The sequence below is a fragment of the Leptinotarsa decemlineata genome, unplaced genomic scaffold (genome assembly GCF_025532065.1).
Source record: "Leptinotarsa decemlineata unplaced genomic scaffold, Ldec_3_MD MMD2_tig00000576_RagTag_RagTag, whole genome shotgun sequence".
Lineage (NCBI taxonomy): Eukaryota > Metazoa > Arthropoda > Insecta > Coleoptera > Chrysomelidae > Leptinotarsa > Leptinotarsa decemlineata.
This window is the reverse complement of record NW_027412551.1, coordinates 6,121,361-6,133,680: the sequence shown is the minus strand read 5'-3', so window position 1 is coordinate 6,133,680 and position 12,320 is coordinate 6,121,361. Positions and strand designations below refer to the sequence as shown.

The following is a 12,320-nucleotide window of genomic DNA, read 5'->3' as shown; positions in this document are numbered from 1 at the left end:
GCTTGTCGATGGTATTCTGGCTGCAAAGGGCGTGCGAACAGATAAATGAACGAAGTATAAAAGGATGAGAAATTTAAAACAGCCACTTGTGAAAAATTATTGCTGAAAGAATTATGACGGAATAATTAGTTACATATTTTTTTATAATGTATGTAATGGATGACAATCAGATAGATTGTTCATAAAAAAATCAGCTTTGGGTAATTCTGGATTATTCGAATTATAAGCAGCACGATACATATTGGCACTGCTCTAGCAGAACTTTTTTTTTATCATGGTTTCACATCAGATTGTGACCAATAATAATAACCTTCAACAAAATTCATGGAAAAAAAGTATGTCATCATCGACATGCGACATTAACCTTGAAAGTGATTCACTACGTAAAACAAAACCAGCGCAATTCGCAACTTTGCTTCATTACGAGTGCAACGTCTGTTTGTGAGGCAGCTTGAAATCATTTAGCCGCGCGATAGTTTCAATTTTGTTATGACTCCAAAGATATGGGTTCAAACTGTGAAAGGCAATAATTATGTCCATGAAATTCTTGACGTAACTGACATGTTCAATTCAACAAGGCAACACGGATTGATATCGATTCCGTTCGAAAAGCTTTTCAAATTAGTTCAGTTTGTTCTAGTTTATCGTATTCAAGCAAAACGACAGACAGGCACGGTGAGAAGACTTTGTTTTATGATTTATATGGATAATTTATGATCAATGAATATTTATGAAAGGTCTACTCTTGGTTCTTGTGGACATTCACATAAAATGTTCATAGTATTTCAGTTAGTGATATATGTAAACAATGACAGTTGTTACTTGTGAAAATATCCCGTTGATAAGATCCTTCTTATTGAGATTTGTGAGTAAGGTTTTGTTTAGTAACTACTGATGAACTGATATGATCCACAAGTCTGCGCTATACAATAGCTTCCTCAAGCCCTTGAGAAAGCTATTGTATAGCGAAACACGTGTGGCGGTTTTAGTAAAACCTTTTGTTGTGAATATCATACAATAATCTGTATTAATTAGTTTTATTATGGATTTTCATCAAGTATCGGCCAGTTCTATTCAATCTTTGGAAAATCAGTATAAACCCTGACAAAAGTCAGACAGTACTGTTCAACCGAGGGCTGGTACACGCGGAAGGAAACGTCATCTTCAACGAAAAAGAGATTCTGTGGACCAACGGAGTGAAATACCTGTGAGTCACGCTCGATAGAAGACTAACGTGCAGGGCCCACAGACGGCAGAGAATAGGGCTGGCGAGAGCCTCCCCACAGAACCTAAATTCGATCATAAGTCGTAGAAGCAACATGGGGCTCCACGTAAAACTGCTGCTAATCAAGACCGTACTGCTCTCAATCTTCCTGTATGCCTGCACTGCCTGGGGCCAGCGTGCAGCGACAAAAATACTCAATATCCAGACGTTTATGAACGCTTGCGTGAAAGCCGCCGTAAACGCTCCAAGATATATACCAAATAGGTTCAGATACCGGAGCCTGCACCTAAACATCTATTACGTACACGCGTATGTTAGAGAACACGCCGAAAACGTGTTCGAAAGAGTTCGACCATACTAGTCCAGCGCTTCGGGATCTACAAGAAGCGCTCAATTGGGAAGACCCTAGATTCCGAGAAAGAGACAAACACAAGCTGCAAAAGGAGCAGAACCAGAGGCCCCCCGAGAGTCGCTGTCAGGCGGCTCTGGTAAGTATAAAATTCATATAAATAGACCTTACAATTATTTTTCAGATACACAAACACTAAGTCGCGACCAAAAGACAATTTTCCCCGGTTAGATTGAGGGGGGCCCATGCAAAAATTACATTCAGTAAAGTCACGATAAATAAAACAGACGAAGAAAGTACAAGCACCTAGAGGCTGACTTTCGACCGCAGTAGGTCAGATGTCAATCTTACTAAAGCGCCCATCAGCAGAATGTGGTTCACACATGAGTGGGATGGATGGACGAGATTCTACCTTCTGCACACAGTAACCGTGTGGGGTTACACTCAACCACTCAACCACTCAACCACTCAACCCAAAGGAAGGCATGGGGTAGACTTAGTTTAATCTTCCTCTTGAATAAGATCACTTGGTGATTGAAACATGTGTTGAGGTATTGGAAATAACAGTTTGGTGTTGGGACAGAACTCCAGTAATATTCATTACTACACCAAAGGTTCCAAAAAGTGCATCTCGAGTGTATAGAGTATCATGGATTACACTTGTGTGTATATCAGGAACTTGTTGTCAACACTAGGTTCGAGATTTCCTGCAACGAGAGGGTAGTTGCGATTCATCACCGCTCCTACTCTCTGAATTGCCAAACTTATATACTCTCGGAAATTCAAGCGCTTGTCTGGGATAAGTCCAAGGTATTTAGGACTTTTCTGTTCATCCACACATTTTCCTTGGATTGATACTTTCCTGAAGATCTTCACATCTGTGAATTTCGTCGTAAAATTGATGAGTTCAGTCTTTGACTGATTTATCTTCATCTTATTAATCTACATGTATGGTACAACTAACCTGTCCACGTGAATTTGCAGCTGTGTTGTTGCCACTTCGCTAGAGTTTGAATGCGCATATATCGCGTATAAGTGTCGATTATAAGTGGGGAGATAGACAGGACCCCTGCTTTCATTGACAACTCTGTAGAGTGTATTCTAAACCTAAATTTCCGGTCGACCAGACAAAAATGTAAGATTTCCTTCAACATCAGATAGTAAGTACTACAATTGAAGATTGTAGTACTTGGCAAACGTGATATAATCCAATTGTGAATATCAAAAAAAAAGATCGAACAATAACTTGTTTCTACCTTCACCTCCCAATTTCAAAAATAGAAAATGTTCACTAATTGGAAATTTCAATAGTGACATCAATGACGGTCCTCCAATTACCAGTCGTAATATTCAGAACATTTATTCCAAGTTGGCTGGCTTATGCCAGCAGTTTAATAATGTAGAATCCGTTTACCCCGACCGACCCTTTCTTTCTAAGCACACTCATTTCCCACCGTGAGCAAAAATTAGGTATGAAATTAGTTTGCCAACCCGTCCCACAAAAGGCGTACAAGATAAAAAATAAGAGAAGGTTGGAATTAAATCCGAAGTAGGCCATTAAATTTGGGAAACGACAGTCGAACAACCAATTTACTCTCTTTTTAGCATCGTCATAATTTTGATAGTAAAGTTGAGCGAGCCAGGCAAAAAGCTATTATTCTTGAGAAACTTCTTTGAAACTAACAACCGCTGGCAGTGCTTTGTCTGTGCTCGCAACGCCAACTTGGACCATAACAAATTTTGTTAAGAAATTCCTTTGTTTAGGATCCGACAGATGGATTAAGACAAGTGCCGCTCTCACACAGCAGACAAGATTACTGCAATGTTTTTCTTCCTTTATGCTATTCAGAAGTTTTGGCTCACGCAATTTCAATTTGGGAACCAGAAGAGAATTGTTCATTCGCAAATGCAGAATTTGTTGAGAAGTGGTTGGCCCACGTTAGGGGAGACCGGGGTTGGAAGTCACAATTTTTGTATTTTGCATTTTCAGTAACCTTTTTTATAAATTTTACACGACTCTACAAAATAATTTTTGCTCTTTGTCCTTAAGTTTATTTTATGATTTTCTGCTGAATTATGAACAAAAACGCTTTTTTAATAGTTGTAGTAATAATACTCATTTTTTATTTTTTTATAAATTTTATTAATTTTGAATATATTTAAAAATACCGCGCGGTCAGAGTAGTGTTTTAACTTAAAATGTCGTCGAGAAAGTGTAAATATGATGCTGATATATTTTATTGAAGTTCCAGATGTGAAATACGAATTAAATACATCTTACGTTTTTTGTGAAGCCTACAAAGCATATTTTGACGTTACATTACGGAACCAAGACAAGGCATAAGCTCCACATGTTGCTTGTAGTTATTGTAAAAGATGTTTGGAAGGTAAGAAAATTTTGATCAAATGGTAAATTGAATATAATAGACATATTGATTTCTATTTCCATATTTTAGATTGATATCGAGATGAGAAAACTTTATGAAATTTGCAGTACCAAGAATCTGGCGAGAACCAAAAGACCACAATAAAGACTGCTACTTTTGCATTGTGAATCCAAGCAAAAGACGTGGAGGTAAAAATGCGAAACCTATCGAATATCCAGTCGCACACGAACTGACACGACCAGTACCTGAGCCACCGAATAAATTATAACAGAAAAGTAGCTCATCTCTAAAAGTAATTCCAATAAGGAGTTTTTACCGACACCAGAACAACCAAAACATCATTTCATCACTACAGAAGATTTCAATGATTTGATTAGAGATTAAAATTTGCCAAAAAATAAAACAGAGCTTTTAGGCTCTCACGCAAAACAGTGGAATTTGCTCGATGAAGTTAATATCACGGATCGGCGGATAAGGCATGAAATATTCTCAACATTTTTCACAAAAGAAGATGGACTTTGTTTTTGCAATGACATAAAAGATACGTTTGAAGAAATTCGCATACCTTGTGTTCCTAGCGAATGACGATTATTAATTGACAGCTCCACAAAAAGCTTAAAGGCTGTTTTATTATACAACGGAAGTGAATACCCATCTCTTTCAATCGGTCACTCGATACATCTTAAAGAAAATTATGAAAGTGTTGAAATTTTGCTTGAATCTGTAAAGTATCGCGAGTATAACTGGCAGCTGATTTGGAGATTTTAAAATGGTGGGATTTTTGATGGAACTTCAAAGCGGATATATGAAGTATCCGTGTTATTTGTGCTTATGGGATAGCAGAGCGGTTGCTAAGCATTATACTCAACGGTCATGGCCTGTAAGAACAGAACTTTGTGTCGGCAAAGAAAATTTAAAATTTGAGCCAATTGTTGATGTGGAAAAAGTGTTATTGCCACCTCTGAACATTTAGTTAGGTTTGATGAAACAATTTGTTAAAAAACTGAATCAAACCTCAGAAGCTTTTGAATACTTGAGAAGTTATCAGAAGCAAAGGTTAAGGCTGGGGTTTTTGTTGGTCCGCAAATCAGACAGATTTTCGGCTATGAAAAATTTTCCAACCTTGCTGAATCGTACTCAAAAAGCAAGTTGGAACAGTTTCAAAGCAGTCGTTTCTGGATTTTTAGGAAATAACAAAGCCGAAAACTACTGAAGAGCTAGTTGAAAATATGCTGAAAAAATTTGAGGACATGGGATGCAAGATGTCATTAAAAGTACATATGCTGCATGCTCCTTTAGATAAATTCAAAAACAACATGGGAGCGAATTCAGAAGAGCAAGGAGAACGTTTTCACCAGGATATTATAAGCTTCGAACAACGTTATCAAGACCAATACAATAAAAAAAAATGTTAATTTAAATGGTTTCATTTTCAATTAAAAATTAAAAGCACAGATTTTGAAAAATATCGTTCAGTTTCATAAATAAAACAGCAAACTTTTTCATGCAGTATTTTTTTGTCTAATTACGTGAATTATCAATGATATTTTTCATCAACAGATAGTATTTTTATACTCATTTAAAAAAATATTTTTTTCCCTCCAACATCGTTCTTAGGGAAAATATAAATTCTTTTGGAAAACAAGTGAGACTTTTTACCTCGGGCCGGGGAAGGTTGTCACAGTATCTGGGGCAAGTAGTCGCATAGGTAATTGAGGAGTATAAAAAACATACAAATGAATATGTACTAGGATAATATAAGTAAGTAATTATATTCAAAAAGAGAAAAAAAAGTACCGCATTTGTAGGGAAAAACATATTTGCTCCAAATAAATAACTTCCTTCTGGTAACTGAAATACCAAAAATATCCATCAGGCCGCAATGCTTGTGAACTAAAATTACCCATCCTAGCAAAATTATATTGAGTCAGTCTAAAATTCAGTGAATACTCGAAATCACAATCATGGTAAATGTTTTTCAAATATCCTTGGGAGACGAACAGAAATTAATACTTGTATCTTTCCAATCCTTTCTTCTATTTGTTGGTGAAGATTTGCCTATACCTTAGATAACGTTGATGCTATTGCTAACATAGTGTTGCTTACCTTTTCGACAGTGAATTTTTTACAAAACCATGTCAAAGTGCGATAATAATTAATCCTGAAAACACTTCTTTTAGAGCACGCAATATCAGTGCCTGTCGAAAGTCGATCAGACTTTCTCTTACGATGCCATGACATTTCTATGATTTTTTCTAAAACAAACAGAATTGTATGTAGCAGAAGCTCAAGAAGCCAACAAAAATTACAGCACACATATATGGTGTTGGTTGTCACATGTGACTACCAGCCCCCGTCAAGTTGAGACAACCAGCCCCAGAACACATTTCAAAATAAAAACACCTGAAATAACTCTGAATCGATATTCATTCATGAAAACAGATAGTGATATCGTGAGCCACATATGTCACATAAAAAATACATGAAATGATGTATATCTACGGAAAATTCTAGTATGCTCATGGTACTCAGTACAATTGCACAAAAATTTACTTTTGCCGTCCGAAAAAACAAATATACGTATCTCCCTAACACAGTATGGGAATGAACTGAAGTGACGTTAGAATGGAGATCCTTGCGATCCTTCGATTTTTTTCGAGAAACTCTTTCGTTCGTTCAATTTTTCAATATTGCCGCTGTGACAACCAACCCGTGAGACAACCATACCGGATCTCTCCTATATCTTATTACAATAACTGAAAAATAATAGGCGTCAACGAACAGGCAATTTTCGGAAGTCGATGATTTTTGTTCTAGTTTTGTTTTTTTATTATTTGAAATCGGAAATCTTTTGAAGTAGGCACATAATTATTAATATTCTTCAAGAAATATATATAGTACCCATATGAAAACTTCAGTTTTACGAGAATTTTCGAAAAACTTTTTCGTGTATTAATTATTTCAACAAGAATATGTCAAATATTCATATAAAAGATTCAGAGACAAATAGAATGTGTCCATTGAACAGGAGGGAACGAAGCAGCACCTTTGATGTGATTTTTTTTCTTCTTTCCTTTTTTTTATAATATTAGTTCTTTGAATTGATTTGTATTTCATGATTGTTTCAAATTTCATTATTTATTGTAATATTCAATATTTGAAAAAATATTTTACTCTTCAAAAAAATTGATCGTGGTTAACACCATAGTTGTGTAATTTGTAATATTGCAGGCTTTTGAAATAAACCGTCGTATACAAAAAAATAACTACCAGAAAAGTACGAACGTTGTGTTTGACGGAAAGAAACAATAGGAAAAATCGAAAAAGTTGATAGTTTATCTTCCAAAAATCACCAGATTTCTCCACCTACAAGCTTCATAAAAATTAAAAAAACTCTGTTTTATATTGAACAAATCATAAACACACAACCCTAACAGGATGTTGCCCAACCCAAATCAATGAAAATATCACTGGAAAATTATCAGAGAATTAAAAATACATAAAGTACAATTTTACGATTCCAAAACTCAACTTCATTATTAAATTTGCCGGAAACTGATACCACCCTTGGGTGTAATTTGAAGTGTCAACTGTGGAGATATGTTGAAACGGAAAACGAATTAAATTGCAAAAAGGACAAGGGACTCGGTTCTCAATTAAATTTAATTAAAACCTCCGTAATTTCTATGGTAATCAAACTTTTCGTCGAGAGTTCATATTGCGCCCAAGGGTATTTCGTGCACTTTGGAACATTTAATTCAATATTAACATTCGTTTTAGTGATATTAGTTCTGGAACCTTCAGGGTTCCGTTTCAGTATCTGATAATATTATGGACTGTGCAACGCTTCTAGGTACAGTTCAGCTGAAAACAATGTCACTTGTGCTGAGCAAAAAATTATTTATACGTGACAAATGAAAAAACTGCAGTGGGCAAAACCATTTTTCTGAACTCCCGATGTTGCAATTAATGAAATTTTAACTCTTGCCAAGTAAACAAATCGATCGAAAAACCAAGCTGAAATTTACAATTATATTGAGCAATAAGACGTAAAATCAGATTTCAAGTAAAATAAAGTAGGAATGAAAGCAAACAAAAACTATTGAGAAATTAAACAATTGATAATAAAAAAAAATTAAAAAAATCTCAGGGTGAGGGTGAGAGCATGTACCTAACCGAAGCTCAGCTATATTAAAACGTACGATATTATGAAGTAATTATTGATACTGCTGATTTTTTGAGTAGTTCTTGAAATGTTGGTTATTGCCACTGATAATTTCGACTTTCAACTGATTGATCAATATAAGTACCTACATTGAATATTTTTTACTCTGGTTGACGGGAAATTTTTGAATATAGTAATAGTGGGCTTCAACTGAAAGTGTTCTGTGTCTACTACTCTTTCTTCTGTATATGATTTGCCTAATTTCATCACCTACAGAGATCTAGTCGTGTTTGCTGATATACGTTATTAATTATCACTGAAAACGCTACTGAAGGAGTGTAAAAAAGCATTGAAATACACACAACAGTGGTGCTTGATTCATCGACGAAATTTTCATTCCGCGAATATGAATATTTGAAACACTGACCATAATAAGCTTTCAGGTACAATCTTTGATGATAAATTCACATGGTCTCAGCAAATGAACAGAGTATGCAAAAAATGCAACCATATATATTTGAAAAAATATGTTCAAAATATGTTTTATCCGTTAACCAGCTATTGCACCCCTACGAACGACAACCCTCAGAAAATAAATAACCACGAAAGGAATTTCTGGCAAAAACATAACAATCTGTACTGACAGCAGACAAGCCTCGAACCGACAAGTGTTACCTCGGGGTTAGTACTAGAGTGCCACCAAGATTTAGCCAAAGCCTCGGTAGATAATAATATTATCATGAGATGGGTTAAAGAGCACGACAGGGGTAAAAGTATTCGCATTTCCGACCCTTTAGCCAAGAAAGCGGCTGGACTAAGAATTTCAGGACCCAGTGGCAGCTACGGCCTGATGACTAAAGAGATGGCATGGAATCAAAGGATGTAATCTTTGTAACCTTGGGAAGCTGGCGATGACCAGGAAAAATCTACGCTTAACAGAAGGATTTCTGACTGGCCACTGTCAACTAAGGCCTCGATAATATGGAGCTAGTGGACACACCTCTATGCAGGATGTGTAAACAGGAAGATGAGACTGTCAGACATGCGAGGCCCGGAGTTATCGTCAATAAAAGAGTGTGTTTTGGGCGAGTCTGGGCCTACACCTGCCCATATAAATGAGATATCTCCCAGTGACCTGTTCACCTTCCTGAAAAGGTGTATCTTCAGTTGGGAAACGACGCGAAATTCTCCAAGATGTGGTTTGGGAAAGGCCGAGTTCTTGTGAGCGACACGAATTCCACTGCCTCAAATCCTCCCGCAGCGATGTTTTTAGCAGATCTTGCGTTTCGTCGACGTACGGGTGTTGGAGTGTTGATCGATCGCTTACTGGACTGTGGACTCAAATTTATCCACCACATTGCGAAGAGTCCTCTTGGTAGGACGATTATGGCAACCGTAAAAGGTTATAGCCGCCAATGGTGATTTGGCAAAACAGATTGGATAAATGACAACAATTTGACAGATGTAGCTTCAACAAAATGGCCATTATCAATTGTGGAAGTCCCTGCTGTAAGACCCTGTATAACCGCTTATATGACATTCTCGATATCAACATCTTGTTCATCACTTCATTTTGTCGAGTCGAATATATTTTCTCTAAATCAGTGTTATCTTCCTCCACAAAATCTGTTTTCAAGCCTTATGAATGTATTATTAATTTTAAAAGCCTTTCATTTTGATGTCTCCATCCGGTAATTTTTCGAAGAATTATTTCCGACCCACGGTCTTGTTAGCGTTCTGGAAGTGGGTTGGGCTTATTCCAAGTGCTGATACAAAAAACAATCCACTTTAAATTCATCTACTTATACTATTTCATTTCTACGGCCGCAATTCAGACTAATCCTAATTTAAATTGTCAGTGGACCACGCCCCGTATTTAAATGTACCTGTTGAGGAAGATGGAACGGCAGATTATCAGATGTAGAAGTCAGTAGCAATTAACACTGAGGAAGCCTTGTTGCCAAGTGTGATCGAAGCGCATATCGCTTCAGAAATATACAGATGTAGAGTTCAATTTTTTTATTGGGAATTATTTGAATGAAAAAGTAATGTCTGAAAATCTACGAAATAATGGTAGCAGTTAATGAACCATTATGAATTCATAATGGTAGTCTTTATCATCTCCTGATGATGCTAACTTGGTGAGCGAAACGCGTTTCGAAATACAGGTTTTTAGGAAAAAACTTATTGTCTCTCATTTATCTATCATTATACAAAAATATATGGGAAACTTTCAAAGAGTGGAAGAAAGCAATTGAATCAAAAATGAAGTTGTTTCAAAAGTTATTTTTTCGTGTAAATCACGAATCTTCACAACTTTGTAAGTTTCTCACTACTTTTTGTATAAAGTTAGATAAGTGAGAGCCAAATAGCTGTTTTTCTCAAAAAAAAATATCCCTTTCAATTGAAACAGGGATTATGTTCCATTATGGCAAAAGTCTATTTCACTCAGGATCCGATAGATATGAATATATAACGATGATAGAAATGTTAATAAATAAAATTACATTGGAAAAACATCGTTTTTGTCAAAAGTCAAAAGTCTTCCTTCATTTCAAAAAAAATACATTAAGTGTGAATCAGAAGAAAATTTGTATTACGATTTCAACAAAATTCAGTTAAAAAACAGAAATTGTTTTTTTTGTAGCTCCATTTTTTGTCTTCGCCATTGACAAGTTCAAATATATTTGAAACAGATTATGGTAGATTATATATGAAACCTTCTGAAAATGTCATATTTCACTGAATGCTTGCTCTCCTCTTATAGCAGTATAATTGAAGTCTTACTCAATAAATATATTTCTCGCGTTCAAATTATGGGAAAACTTATACCGTAATTTGGGGAACCCAAAATCGGGAAATTATTAAATAAAAAAATACAAATAACTTCATGAACAGAACGTGTATTATTGCAAAAGAATACGTTATCACACTATCAAGAAAAGACACTATATATCCACCCTACAAATAAATTAGGAAGAAGGAAAAATATTGATTTTGGCAAATTTTGAACTATGAATAATTATGGAAAATATACTATGTGCCCCCTCAAGCATATTCATTTCCTTCAGTATAAATAAATGAACTTCATCTTCATCCATTGAGATTCTATATCAAAATAGAATGAAGCTTTTTATAAATCAGGGTGGAGAAAATATATAAAATTTCTCGATTAAGTAGACATTGAAGCAAATGAAAATATTGAAATTTAGTGTTTTCGTTGTGATTCTATTGAAAATTATGAAGCAATCTTACGAGTCCCTTCCCTTCAGAAAGTTTTTAATTTCAGTTCACAGAACTCTCTTGGAAATTTACAAAAATAGACTCCTCAACAGATTTTCATTATAGTGTCTACTCAACCACGCAAATGCGTACCAATTCGCAATACATATAAGAACCTGCGGCACTGATTTCAATGTATTTGACAATGGTCTGGTGGATACTGAAAGAGTAATTTGATGTGCAATACATTCCAAAACGGCCGAAAACCAGCTTCTCGTTTCAGTGTCAAAAATGTTCGAGGTAATCTCTCTATTTTGAATCAGATTAGGATATATCACAGATTTGTAATAAGTGAATGAACTGTCATTTCTTAATCATATAAAATATGACTATCGATTTTCTGATGTATGTTTTAAAACTTCTATTCCATATTTGTTAATGACCCTTTTCGTCATCTGATAACTGTTTTCAGTTTTCAGTAAAGTACCATTACCTAATAAAACCTCTGACATAGAATAAGTCCAAAACAAGTATTTTCCCAGTCTCCATAAATGCAATACTTTTTTTGACGCGCTTTTCAGAAGATGAATAAAACTGTTTCCTTCGTCTTCAAAAACCATCCTCATTTTAACTTCTTTATAAGGACCGGAAAAAATAAATCACGTAGTATAAGTTACCTTTTTTGGCTACTCTTAACCAATGTATCTCTCACGGCTACTGATTTTGCCTTATCTTCAACACAAAACAGCAGTAGAAGTTTAATCGTTATAAATTTCTTATAATAATCATAGATTCGAAAAAGGAAAACGAAATACTAATATTTCTTTTATCTTACACTTGCTCAAGTAAAATTTATATCCAAATTGTAACTTGTATGTTTTCAGAAACATACCAATATCCAAACAATCGTTTTATCAAACTATAAGTGTCTGGCATCACATTCAAGCTGTGTAATTGACCTGACCTCTGCTT

General features: G+C 35.3%; 1 protein-coding gene and 1 pseudogene across 1 annotated transcript in view; one reads left to right on the top strand and one right to left on the bottom strand.

Annotated features, from left to right (window-relative positions):
* The window catches only part of Toll-6 (Toll-like receptor 6), a 90,225-nt gene that overhangs the window by 25,190 nt on the left and 52,715 nt on the right, over window positions 1-12,320 (bottom strand). The gene's annotated exons all lie outside the window — the stretch shown is intronic.
* LOC141481964 (uncharacterized) lies at window positions 3,774-4,546 on the top strand (annotated as a pseudogene).